This window comes from Lemur catta, chromosome 20, assembly GCF_020740605.2.
Source record: "Lemur catta isolate mLemCat1 chromosome 20, mLemCat1.pri, whole genome shotgun sequence".
NCBI classification, from domain to species: domain Eukaryota; kingdom Metazoa; phylum Chordata; class Mammalia; order Primates; family Lemuridae; genus Lemur; species Lemur catta.
The window spans coordinates 24,619,260-24,633,349 of NC_059147.1; positions in this window are offsets into that span (position 1 = coordinate 24,619,260).

Consider the following 14,090-nt stretch of genomic DNA (forward strand, 5'->3'; position numbering starts at 1 on the left):
TAAGTAACACCATTGGCACCAGATGGGTAGGTGCCTTTGAACTTCAGTAAAGGAGTTTTATTTGAAAACCCTTCAGGATGCCAGAGAAACAGTCCCTTCCCACAACAGCAGTCTACCCAAGGCAGGCTCGGCAAAGAAGAGCAAATATCACACGAGCTGCTATGGACTGGGGGTGGGGGGGTGCAGGAGAAGCGCGGTGGTGGGATTATTGAGGATGAGGTCAGGCGGGAGGGGACAGCAAAGGAGAGCTTCCCTGTTGTCAGACAGAGACACAAATAAACACTTGTAGCAGCTGGAAATTCAGCTCCTAAACCCTGAAAATGAGAAAAACCTGGTATGGTCAGTAAAGGCATATTGTCTGATGGGGTGTGACAACATAGAGCTGGATTGAAGCCCAGAGCCACTTGGCCGTTTGCCTGACGACACAGTGTGAGAGGCTGGGAGCTCAGCCTCAGTCTTTCCTACCTGGAAAATGGGCACAAAGTGACAACCCACATGCTCATAAGTGATGTTTCCATGCAGCCATAGGATTTAAAAGCCCAGCACACATACATCTATTCATCTTTCAGACAACATTGGATCAACTCTATACCAGCACTATGCCAGGCACTGGGGAATCATTTCTGAATGGGACGGCCTTTCTCCCAGCCCTTATGGAATTTAAAATTTAGCAGCAAAACCAAACGTGGAAGAATGCAATTCCAAGAGGGCACCCCGCTTTGATGACTCCTGGGATAAGATCATTTGGAGCAAGGCAAGTTGTAGCCGAGGAAGTCAGCCGTCATGAGTGGTCACTTCTGCCAGAACCAGCCAGCACACGGGAGCCACTGGTTAAGTAGTTTCCTTATCTTATTTGTTTTAAAACAATTGGCTCTTCTTCATTAAAATTAAATTTAAAAAATCTTTCAGAGACTACACATGAAATGAAAAAGCCATTTCCACCAATTTAGTTGCTTCATTTCTTCCAACACAAAGATCTTCTCTTTGACTTTTGCAACCACGGCAACAGTATGAACACGCAAAGTGTATGGAAAAGATCAATAGGTCTGCTGAAATGGAACAAATTCTCCTTCACAGTGTGAGTGTCTTCATTAAACCTCAGTGTTTTTACTGGATGGTCCCTTTTGTTGGAATTCAGATGAGAAGCAAACAGTAGTACCTGGAGAATTAGGATTATATAACATCAGTGCTACCAGGAACATGCAAGGTGACAACCCAACAAGGCCATTTGAAACAGGGGCGACCAAGTCCTTGAGAGCTGATGCATCTGGTTCAATGTCACACAGCCACCTTGGGGTCCAGCTAGGACTCTAAGTCATAAACCCCAAACCACAGGACTCAGAATTCCTGACCAAAACCAATTCCCTAAAAGGGTTTGTGGCCGGTAGACAATAAGCTTCCTTGTACATACCCAACAGACACTTCTTAAGCAAAGAAATGAATGATTGCCAATGTCATTTTAGTGGAATTCTAAAAAAATTTATAAAAGTATTTATTTTAAAACATTTTTATTTGCATTTTAAGTAAATTTCTATATGGCCAAGCCCCAGACGTGTCCCATGCATGTGTTTTCTAAACAAAAGATGACTAGCGCCGTGATAATTAATCAGTTGGCATTGACTGAAGCTCTTAATGAAATGAAGCATGAACTGTTTGAGAAAGCAATTGAAAGTCATCATACATGCCATGAATCATCTCTTGAATGCACATTTATTAAATCAGAATTCATAACTCGGATATTTTATCTAACAGGTTTGTTACCCTTTCGAGACTCTATTGGTGGATAAAAAAGACAGATGTTTCCAGAGCTAAATTGAAGAGGGGTGGGAGAGAAACCAGCCAGACATCAGTTAAATAGAGCAGGCAGCAAAATGCCGTTACCCAACGTTTGGGTTTTGTGCTATGGTCTTGAGATAAAATTCAAAGATACGTTTGCAGGTGAATAGACACCGGAGCACGATAAAATGTGGAAGGTTTCTGGGGTCTGCCTGACAGCAGGCAGATGTCGTGATGGTTCAAGAGGCAGTGATGAATTTGGGGTTTGCAGACATGATTGTCATTAGGGGAAACTTCAGTCAAACAAGAGTCAGATTGATGCAAAACCCTATTTTTACTTCCTCAGGGTGCCAGGAAGCTGGAGGGGAATCAGAATCCTCTCTTAGTTTCGAGCTCTTCAAAGGCACCTGCTCCTTTTAGTGGAAGCAAATATATATCACATCACTGTCACATCCCACGACTATTGTCCCAGGCACCTCTTTGGGTGATCAAATGAAAGCAGATTGAGAAGCGTGTGAAGATGTTTAGCTCTTTTGACTGCTGGCGGCAGTAAATTGGTGGATCAAGGTGACATTGTCCCCCACAATTGCAACACTTCTTAGAGTCTCATATTCATAAAAGCAGACCTGGAATCCTTACAGGTAGGCCCTCTTTTGCTGAAAGTAAAGGAGACCTTCCCTTTTAACTGCTTTGACACAATGCAGCCATTCTCCTCCAAAGCCTTTCAAGCTCACCTTTTTGCCAGCCAGAATCGTGGTCCAGCTGGTGATTTACATTCCTGCTGAATGTTCTGGCACTTTCTTTGCACCGAACAACACACATCCAAATAATGGCTTTTCTCTATCATAATCTAAGGAGATCGCTGGAACGGCATGCAGCAATAAGAATACCTCGACAGTGAACCTGGACATGGACACATTTAGAGAAAATTATATAACTGCCTTAGTCATCACATATGGTAACGGTGCCTTCTCCCTTTCATCTATGTTAAGCGAAGGATATTCAATTTCAAAACCAAAAGCAAGTAGAAGAAAATGTGCGTGACTTGAGCAAGGCAAAAATTGCCAATGAATGCAACAAACACATGCTGCCAAACTCTCTTCTCTCTCTCTTTTTTTTTTTAAAAAAAAAACAGAACTGGAAAACTAGATGTTCTACAGAGACACACAGAGTTTGCAATTAATATCAACTCCTTGTGCTCAATTGGGATGGTGCTGGGGAGGGTCTACAAATCACAGTGGCATTTCTCCAGGTTGGTGGCTCCCACACTTCAGGTGCCCCACAACCACCCAATGGCTGGATCCCACCCCCGCAGTTTCTGATGCAGCAGGTCTGGGTGGAGGCCTGAGAATTTGCATTTCTTACAGGTAAGACAGGAATTTGCATTTCTAACAGGTGAGACAGGAATTTATCCACAGGTCATTAGAATCATCAACATAGAAGGGGGGGCCCTGGGCCCCATAGGAAACTGAGATCAGAGAGGCTGAGACACTTGCATGAAACCACAAAGCAGAGATGGAACTAAAACCCAGGGCTGCTGACACCCAGTTCCATCCCCTCCCTCTAACTCAGCCCAGCCACTTCCCTGAGGAAGGTGCTTGAAATAACCTGCTGATGCTAAAAGAGTGATTTCTCGTTTACAAGACTTTTCCTCTCTGGACCAGTGGCTTTCAACTCTGGTTGGCTACACATTAGCATCCCCTGGGGAGCTAACAATTGAGAATAATACCAAGCCCCACTTCAGAGGTTTTGATCAAGTGCTCTTGGGTGGGACCAGGTATATAATTTTTTTAAGGCTCCCCCGGTGATTCTAACCTGCAGTGGAGCTTGAGAACTGCTAACTAGACTGTGAGATTCTCAAAGGCAGACTGTGCATTCCCTACTCTTTTAATAGCAAGGCCCTGGGAGATCCTTAGTAAACATGTGTTGAGGGAAAGACTAGAACAGGGCTTTTTTAAAAAACACCCCAGACCAGCATCACCAGCATCACCTGGGAACCTGTCAGTGTGATAAGGAGACGAAAATTCTGGTCTCTCCAGTTAGGCTGAAGGCCAGAGTCCACCCCAGCTGCAGAGAAAGGAAAGAAGGTCTCCGGATTATTGGCTGTGTTGGTGATTATCTGCTAGCAGAGTACAACGGGTGAATAATCAAAGTGACCTAAGGCAGGTCCTAGGTCCGAGGGAAGGGGGAGTCGATTTAACAAATACTGCCCAGCTATAGGGAGTTAAATTTTACAATGCTTATTTAGGTTGTAGGAAATTGTCCTTTGTTCTAACGGATGCTATCTGCTTCTGTGAACCTGCTTGCTTTTTACTGGATTGTTTAAAATAGTTAATCAGATAGGACCGGAGGGTCTTTAGATGATCTCATAACCTTAAAGCTGGAAATTGTCGCCTGAGATGTCCCAAGGTGTATATGTTTGATGTTCCACGTGGTGCAATGGTGAAGGGTGTATAAGTTGTCACAAAACCCGTGCTCAGGGCCGCACTGGGAGCTCGGTGGGATTCCCTGCCGGAGAGCGGGCCGCTGGCCAGCTAACAAAGCCTCACTAAATTTCAATCATTCTTTCATGGTTGACTTTCTCGCTCTGGTCCATAACAGAGGCATCCTCCTGAGGTTCCAGCCGTGGAATGTAAATGTCACCAGAGTCTGGAGCGTCTGTCCATACAGCTTTCTGATGGTCCCTGTGTCCTTGGTTGCTCATTGTCATGATGGCGGTAGTTTCAGGAGGCTCCCCACGGGCCAGTCACACTCATTTGCCTTCCTCTCTGCTCAGCTCCTTGGCTTCCACATGCACAGTGCTCATGGGCGTGGGATTCAACAAGATGAAGGCACACTCCGGGGGACTCCGTCATCCGTGGGCCACGGGTCACAAGGAGGTCTTGGCTTCTTTCTCCTACTTTCCCCTGGAGCCCAGGACAGCTCCTCCAACTCCCATCGCCGGCTCCTGGTCCCCACAGCGGGGAGTTCTCCTCACACCCGCACCGTGGCTGTGACACTTGACATGATTTGCAGCATATGGAAATCAGCCTCTGTCTGCCTGTGGAATGGTTGTCGGTTTTAAGGCCCCAGAAGGTGCTGGAACACAGACAGGTCTCTCTACTGCTCCAGAGTGTAGGCTGTGTTCACCACGCAGGTCTCCAATCACTTGTCAAAATTGGGAAAGGGTGGACAGCCAGGAGCCACCTGGGACTTGTGGCTTTAGGAAGGGGAGGATCTGAAAGGTGCCTCCAGGGTGAGACAGAGGCAGCTAACTTTCCAACCCTCCGATTACTGCCTGCAGGACACCGCGCTAATTAAGCTGCCTTCCCTGTGGCCTGTCATAGTCCTCTGATCTATTCAGTCCACCTGGGCCAACTTTCAGCCACATGACTTTGGCCAAGTGACCTCACCACCCTGAACCACAATATCATCATCTGTGAAAAAGAAAAAAACGTTGCCCTGCTGTGTTATTTCAAAGAGGAGAGTTAACGTATGTTACAGGGGAGGAAAAAGAATTTTCTCCTCCGCCCTTCATGAGTTCTTAGTTGGGACTTCCTGTAACAAAAGACAGATTAACAAGAGAGCAACAAATAGAAGTTTAATAATAACATGCATACAACCTGTATACATGGGAGGTGACCAAGTGAAAGGAGCAAATCTCTGCAGTAGATCTCAAAGACTTGTCTTAGGCTTGAGGCTTAAAATACGGGTCTCTGAAACAAAGAAAGCCAGTGGGAAGAGTGTGGGGAAGGCCCTATTAAGGGGAGCTGGACTCAGAAATCATCAAAGCACCTTAAAAACAAAGGTGAGGTTTGTTATGCAGATTTAAGTCAGTGCCTTTTCCATTGATTAGTAGTCTTTAGTGATTTAGTCTTCCTTCTCTTCCTGGTGCAGAGGGGGTGGCCCCCTTACACACAGAGATTTCCTTTATGAATCTAAATTCCTCTGACAAAAGAGTAATTCCTCAGGGCTTCCCCTTTGTCTACAATTTCTCAAAATAACAGCTCAAAATAACCCTTATGCCAAAGAGGCGTATTTTGGGGTGGCATATTCTGATCTCCTACAGTCATATTTTGGGGTGATGTGTCCTGAGCCCCATCAGTGTGGAATTCCAGCAGCCTGCTGAAGATCCTAAATACTTGACTTATTCCTGAGATTGTTGCTTTGTAGCATGGTTGTACCCCCAACACATAGAGCTTGCCTTTGGGAGCACAATGTGGATATTTGGTGACTGATTTTTGTCTGTATAAATTCTGTTATAAAATCTTAAAATGGGAAGCTGGAAGGAGCAGAAATTTTGAGCTGAAATCTCTTTGCTCTTTTTCAATTTGAGACACATTTTCTGATTTTTAAGATTCATGGCATCAAATAAATTAGTTTCCTACCCTTTTTATCATTGAAGTAATACTACATCTGTTTGCTGAGCGGGCTCTTGAAGCCTGAGTCTCCTTTCTTCATTCATCTTCTCATTGGTGATTCATTGCAAACCCATCCACCTGCTCCTTGGACCCTGGTTCTTTGGACAAGTGTGATGCAGAAAGCCTAACAACCAACACATCATCAAGGCTGTGATCTTACCTCTGATAGATGAGGTCAGGCCACGCTTTGCATATTTAAAATGTGTTTTTCCTAACTTGCTACCTCATAACAAAGGAAGAGCCAAATCACACCCTCATTAGCTTCAAAGAGAAATACTGATTTTTTTTCTTTCTTTTTCTTGCATTAGCAAGAGATTTCGTTTTGCTTAAAGGAAACACAGATGACGCTAATGAGACCGCAGTGTCTTAATTTGCATATTAGATGAGATAAATATTGAGCTAATTAACACCTAGGATGAATTCTCTTTGCTTGGTACAATTGTTCTATCCTGATGGTGGCTCTCTGCTACTTACCCAGGAGCAGAACGATTTGAAGGGAGAATCACTTCCCCACAAATACTGCAAGCCAACCAAAAATCCTCCCAGGAAATGCACTCCAGGATTCTTATTTTAATTTATAATCAATCGTGAATCTTCTTTCAAGTTAACCCTGATCCTGTGGGCAAGAGACATCAATAGATCTGCTGGACAGACCAGACCAGAGAAGAGCAGAAGACTGGAAAGCATGGAGCTGGGTGGGGCTGGGGGCAGGGGACGTTGTCCCATGGGGTTGTGGAATAGGATTTAGAAAGGATGGCCTGGGTTGAACAGTCATTTATTCTGGTAGCAGGACTGGATACTTAATGTTAAAGAAAAAAATATTCAGTGACGCTTGCTGAAGCCCAGTGAGGCAGACTTTATTCAGGACCATGGAAATAGGCATAGGGACCGCTGCAGTGGGGTTTCACAGTAGGGGAAAGAGATTGGGCTCAACTCCCAATACAAGGAGCAAGGTGGGGTCAGTGGGTGGAAAATCACTAAGAGGAAAACAACAGGGGTAAGTGGGATTCTGGCTAAACTGACCTCTGGCTAAACTGATTCTTGCTGAAGGTAGGCAGGTGATCAGACATCACCTGGCGGATGGTGGAGGAGGAGGAGCCCGAACAAATATCGAGGGTGGTCAGATATCCAGGGTGGGGCTTCTGGCTGAGCTTGCTTAGCAGGGTTCTTGACTAAAACTGATTCTACAAGGAAGGGCACGGATGGGCCTAGGAGAAGGTTCAGGAGTGAGAAAAGAACTTTTTCTGAGGAATGTGAGTCCTTTTAAATTATCAGGCCAAGAGAAACATTAAAATGAGACAGCCATCACATCCTCCTTCCCCCCTTTTGAGCTCATCTATTGAGACTGCTTAGCTATACATTAACCTAATAATACTGCACCGCACACTCTGATGCACACCCTATAGCTTAACAATGTATAGCCATCACTAGCAAACGTTATTTCTGTGAACCAATGAGAATTCCTGACAAGCAACTTCGTATCAGCCCATTCCCTGTCCCCCTTTCTTTGACTTTAGAAACCTGCTTATAACAAAGGCCAAAGGGAGCTCATAGCCAAGGCCACGTGGGTCTGAGTCCTCCAGGCAGCTGTCCTCCCTTTTACTCCGAGACGAAGCAGGGACCCCTCTTAGGGGCCTCTTGGGCACCCCCCAAGCATGGAAATAAAGGGAAATCTTGAGTCCCCTTCAGGGGAAGTGCCAGACACCTAGTTAGAATTGAAAAGTGAATGGCCAGTCTGATGAGGACCATGACCCTTTCTGCAAGCCAGAGTCAGCAGGTGTTTTGGTCCCTTATGGAAACTACAAGACGGCATCTTCACATATGCTCTTGAGTTGTATTTCAGAAACCCCCCACTGGATGGAGAATGTAGATAAGGGGGAGCTGAGGAATTGAACTCTGACCCCTTTATTTGTTCTAAATTTATCCCTCGGGGGTCTGGAGAGAGTCACAGCTATCTTAACATTCCTTGCCGATAACCCAAGAATCTCTAAATCCATCTATGACCTGTAGGCTCATTGTTTCAGGATCTCCCACCCTTGGGGTCCAGGTCCGTATGTAACCCCCATGTATTGATTTCAACTTCTGCCTTCTGGAAACATACCCCTGCCTTTAAAAAGCCTCACTTGTAAGCCATCTGGGAGTTTGGGTCTTAGTGTTAGCTACCCGCTCCCCTCGCACGGCACCGTGCAACAGAAATGCTTCTTCCCACTGCACCTCTCGACGTCAGCGTCTGGCTTTGCTGTGCCAGGCGAGGGGACCCCAGTTTGGCTCAGTGGCGACAGCTCAAGTAAACGCTTTCTTTAAATTATGTTTTGAGCCTCAGCTTTTAGGTTGACAAGAGCCTGACTAAAGTTTGGCCAAGCAAAGAACCTTTGGCAATGACTTGCACGGCCCAGTGCAAAATGCAAATGCAGAGTCCCTTGTTCAGAAATTAATTTCAAGACGGCAGTAGTAGAACACCGAACCCAGCATGGGGCCCTTCTAAGTGGGGGTGCTGTTTTCCCACTCAGGGAACGTGCTCACCAAAGCTGGCCCTGTCTAGCAGTAGAACGTGAACTTTACAGAAGAAAAAGAAAGGAGACAATGTTTTAGAAGGAATTAATATTTCCCGTCTAGCTCATTTCAATGAGCTAAATGAATTTCATCGAATTTAAATGAAAAAAGAAAAAAATCGAATGCTCAGCACCAGGCCTGCTGGGACTGCGCTGCCCGCATTCCCCACCCCCCTTCCTGACCCTGACCCCAGAGCCTGGAAGGCTGCATCTGCTGCACTCAGGATTTCTCTGACTGGGGCCCTCAGTGCTCTCTCCTCCGCCCACCTGCTCCAGAATGACTACTCCACCTCCAACAATGCTCCCTCCACTTTCAACTTCCCGGTGTTAAGCTTTGCTCTGCCTTTTGTATTTTAATTGCTTTCTCTCTGGCTTTTAATGAGCAATCAGGGCTATTTCTTTATTGAGGACCCGCTGGTGAATTTCAAGCAGAGTGTGTGTCTATGAAAGGAACAGGGGAAATCGCATCTCTGGCGTGATTGGCTACAGGGAGGCCTGGAACGGACATCTAGCTAAGGCAACGTGTCCACTTAACTTGCAGCCTTCATTCAAAGGAAATGTCAAGTACTCAACTACATGCTTTGCGGCAATTGAAGAGAAGATTGGAAGGAGGGGTGGTGGAGATGTCTGAGACTATGGCCACCGTGCGGAGATTAGCTTAGGCAGGTGTGTGCACCTGTGCATGCTTGTGCGTGCATGTGTGCATTTCACACCCAGCCCAGCGTTGGCCATCAGAATGAACTCCCTAGCAACAAGGAGGCAGGGCATACAGGCCAAAGTACTGTGGGCTAAATTAGAGGAAGCCATAAACTCATCATGATGGAGTAAGACGCCGTATCAGTGCTGGGCATACCACATTTTAGGATTGCCTAGAAGAAATGGTAGTTTCTGCCCCAGATCACGTATTTTTTTGGTGGGGGTTGGGAAATGATTTGCAATAATATTGCCAGTTGGGTATTTTGTTTGTTTCTTCAAATTTCTGTATCTTTTACAACCACCCTGGTGCCCCACACTCTGTTGGCTGCCAATATGTGCAAGTTGATGGAGTGACAGAGACTAAGGGAGCTATTAAATGAGTTTCCTCCCGGAAGGAATGGAAACCCATATGCATGTGCCTTCAATTAGCACCTTTCCTCCCGGCTGGAACTCTTCAGTATGACAAAGGCATCAGGTTACAAAGGGATGTGGGGAATTGTCCTAGCAAGACCACAGATGTCACACTTGTCCCCAGCTCTCAGAGACAGCTGAGCTCAATGATAGCAAACGTGGCTATGTGTCTGTGACATTTTTATGGGGCTGCCCCGTGCCCTGAAGGACAAACTTTCTGGTTTACAGTCATGGCCTCCAATGGGGCAATTGGACTACTTAGGTCAAATTGAGCAAGTATTTTGTATGATTAAAAAAAAATTTTTTTTTTAAACAAACGCATCAAGATGGCAAATTAGAACACTTTATAAAGGAACATTCCCCACTCCCGGCAACCCAAAGCTACTTGATTTGCTCCTTTCAAATGGGGAGGACCAGGCATTGAGAAGGTCTCAGTATTCCATTATGGCAACCACAAGTGCGGAGAGTGAATATGTCGTACGTGTCTGTGTGTGTGCCTGTTTGGGCTTGGTGGTTTTCAGCCTGGCGCATTCCTTGTCAGTGTGTCATGTTTTGGATGTATCTCTGTCAGATGTCACTGTGGACTATGATTGTCCGTAGTCAGCCGGGGCTGCCATCACAAAACACCACAGACTGGGTGGCTTAAACAACAGATGTTTATTTTCTCACAGTCCTGGAGGCTGGAAGTCCAAGATCGAGGTGTCAGCAGGTTTGGTTTCTTCTGGGGTCTCCCTCCTTGGCTTGCTGGTTGCTGCCTTCTCTCTGTGTCCTCACGTGGTCACCGCTCCATCTGTGTCCTCATCTCTTCTTCTTACAGGGGCACCAGTCAGGTTAGATTAGGGTTCACCTAAATGACCTTATTTTGACTTGATCACCTATTCAAAGGCCCTGTCTCCAAACACAGCCACATTCTGAGGTCCTGGGATTAGGGCTTCAACCTGTGATTTTTGGTGAGGACATAATTCAGCCCATAGCAACGATCAAATCATTTTTCCCTCATGTTACCAAGTCCAAGTTGTCCAAGGTGGGAGAGCAATGAGAGGAATTGGAAGAAACTGGGACAAAGACACTCTGGAGCAAAGGGACGGAAACCTGTTTTTGCCTTTGTTGCAAGCCTCAGGCCCCTGAAAGCCACTCCAGCCCCCCAATTCTGTGGGTGCTGTCCCCGCAGGGCCAGGCGTTAGAGGACATCGCTCCAGCCAGCCCAGGCCTCCTGTGTTCCTCCTGCCAGCACAGCTTCTGTGAGCAGAAAGGACTCAGACAAGTAGAGAAAGGCAGGGAGGCAGCTGAACTTGAGCCGGGCCAAGGTCACTTGTTTTGCTTAGCTCCACACCAACTGTTGGTGGTTGTCAGGCAGCTTGTGATTGATGGGCCCAGTCAGGAAGGGGGAGCCAGGAACCACCACCTGCGTCTCCCGCCAGCTCTGGGGCCATGCCAGGGCCTTTCTTGTTCCTCTCTGCTGGGGAAATTCGAGGTCCAGCACCCTCCCATGTAGGCCACTCCCCCAGCAACCATGCACCAGGTCTGGCATCTGTGTTCTCTCCGGTGTGAAGCGATGCCCAGCTTCTGAAGGCCACTCAGCATGTGGCTTCTTGCCCTTTGAGGCCAAATAGAACCCTTCTCAGTGGCAATTCCCCTCTTTGGTTCTATTCTTCCATAGCAGGTGACAGTTCATGCCTAAAGAAGTCATGCCTAAGAGAAAAGAGCCACACAACAAAATGCAGGCAATGCAACCCTCCTGAGAGTGTGTCCCCTTCCACTTTGCTTCAACGTTCCTCTACCTGCAGGGTCCATGTACCCCTCTTCCAAGAGGCACCCCCCCGACTGCTCCAGGGCACGCCAATCTCTGAGCACCACAGAGCCCCTCAGTAGCTCGTCTTGGGGAAGATCTGCTTCCCATGCAGAGCTATTACCTGGCACAGCCATGATTCCAATCTGGTCTGTTTGACTCCAGTGGACATTGTATCCCCATGTCCCCACCATCCTCCTCCGACCTTGGGAAATGGCAATATCTCCATCATCATCAATGGAGGGCACAAATGCTGTCAAATAGAATGGGCCATGAGTGTGATCCAGAAAATGTTCGAGGTAGGACTGGAGAAAATATGGTTTGTTATTATTATAATTGTCATTACCATGTGCTTTTGCAAAATATCAGGGGAGGTCTTAAAGAGAAGGTGGTAATTAACTGGGCCTGGTAGAATTAGAGATGCATAACCTTCACACCATAGTCAGTAAAGAAAACTTAATGGTGGGCACCAGGCCTGCAGGAGAGGTAGACTTTGATTGGACCACCACTTGTTTGTCCTGGGAAATTCTTTGAGCAAATTTCTACCTAATGTCTAGGCTGGGCCTGGATCCTGGAACAGATAAGGCCCATACCCTCACATAACTCATTGTCAATCAGAGAAACAGAATTAGTCACACAACTGAGTAATGTGGTGTGATGGTCACTATACAGCCCTGTCAGGCGGTGGCAGTGGTGGGGGGGGGTTGTCATTTAGCAGTGCTGTGGTAGTGTTCATTATCTGCATATTTCTCCAGGAGAGTCCTAAGTTTGGGGGTCTTTGTCAGCCAAGATCTGATAGATGGAGTCTTTGTTTTTCACTAAAGTAATCATCTCTCAAAGAGTGGGAACTCAGCTCCTGCTGTCAACCCAAAACTGCAGAGAAATTAAAGCTGTTTATCTGCAATTGATCAACTATTAAAGTCACAGCGTGAGGTGTTTCTATGCTTTGTCTGTTTCTTGTTTTGTTTGATATCTGCCTTATTGGTTGGAATAGCATTCCTTCATTTAAGATGCGTGGGAAGTGCGTCTTGATGATTTATGCCATGGAGGGTCCAACTTGTAGGATAGATAACAGGTGCTCTTTGGGAGCATTCAAATGACATTGTTGTGGAATATTTATGCTAATGAATAGCTCAAGTGATCACTCCTGTGCTGGTGGCTCAGGAGTAGCTGTCCCTGCTTAAGGAGCAGGTTGGGATGTCGGCCGCCTCGATGTTGATGTTCCTTGACCCTTTTTGAAAGGGCAAGAGAGACGGTAGACACTCATTTATCCCCACTTACAGACCTGCTGTTTTAAATGTTTTAACACATTGATTTAATCACACAACAACCTCCTTATGGAGCCATGATTACCCCTGTTCTACAGATGAGAACACAGAAGCTCAGAAAGCTCAAGTGAGTTGGTTTAGGTCACACAGCTTGTCCAAGGCCTAGCTTCATTTGTCTGGTGTCTTGAAAATCCGTGTCTTTTTCTCTATGATGCTTTTGCCCTCTCAGGCTTCAGCAGTCTACTCCCTGGTTTTCACAATGGCTTGTGTTGTGCATTTTCTGTGGCAGTTGGAGATATAAAGGATTGGGTGTAATCTTGCATATGAGGTGAGGGGGCTCCCATAATCCTCTCATCCTCCCTCTAGGCAGCCTGATTTATAAAGATTCCTTGGGAACCTGAGTAGCAGGGCTTGGTGGATAGAGTGGGAGCAGTTTTCATGCACTAACCATTGTCCTATGTACGTTCCATGGGCTAACTTTTTAAACTCAAATAACAACTCTGTGTAGTACAGACTATTATTTCCATCCTATAGAGGATGAAACAGAGATATAAAGGTGTTAAATGAGATACCCAAAGTCATCAGACACCCAAGAAGACCAGGTTAGGACTTTAAATCACTGGCATCTCACTTCAAAATCCACACTTTCTCTATTGGGTCACCATGCCTCCTACTTGGGGACAAATGGATGCAATGTGAATAAATGAGGGTGATGATAAATGACAGCTATATTTGGGAGGGGACAGCATGTGGAGGAAGCCATCCTGTGTGAGGATGTCAGGTGCACAGGAAGTGGGTTTTCAGGAGGGCACAGCTGGGCAGTTCAGGGACAGGGATGAAGTCCAGATTTGGAGAAGAGGGTCAAGAGTCCTCTCTCCCTGTAGGCAGTAGAAAAGATTGAGCTAAGGTAATGGGTGTCCTCTTGTTAAGAGTCCTATGTACCCGTACATGACATAAAGAAGGTAAGACAACCATTTACGTGGCCCTGAATATTCCCTACTCTTCATATTCCCAGCCTCCCTTCCAATATGTTAAGACAGGTAGGTGTTTTGTTTTGTTTTGTTTTATGATGGCCTGCAATAAAGCCAAGTCTGGCTAGAAAGTGACACATCCATTCTACTTTGAAAAGTGTGACTAAGGAAGCAAGAGAGTCAATTTATGTTCTATTATCGCTGATATTTGAGACAAAATGGTCACT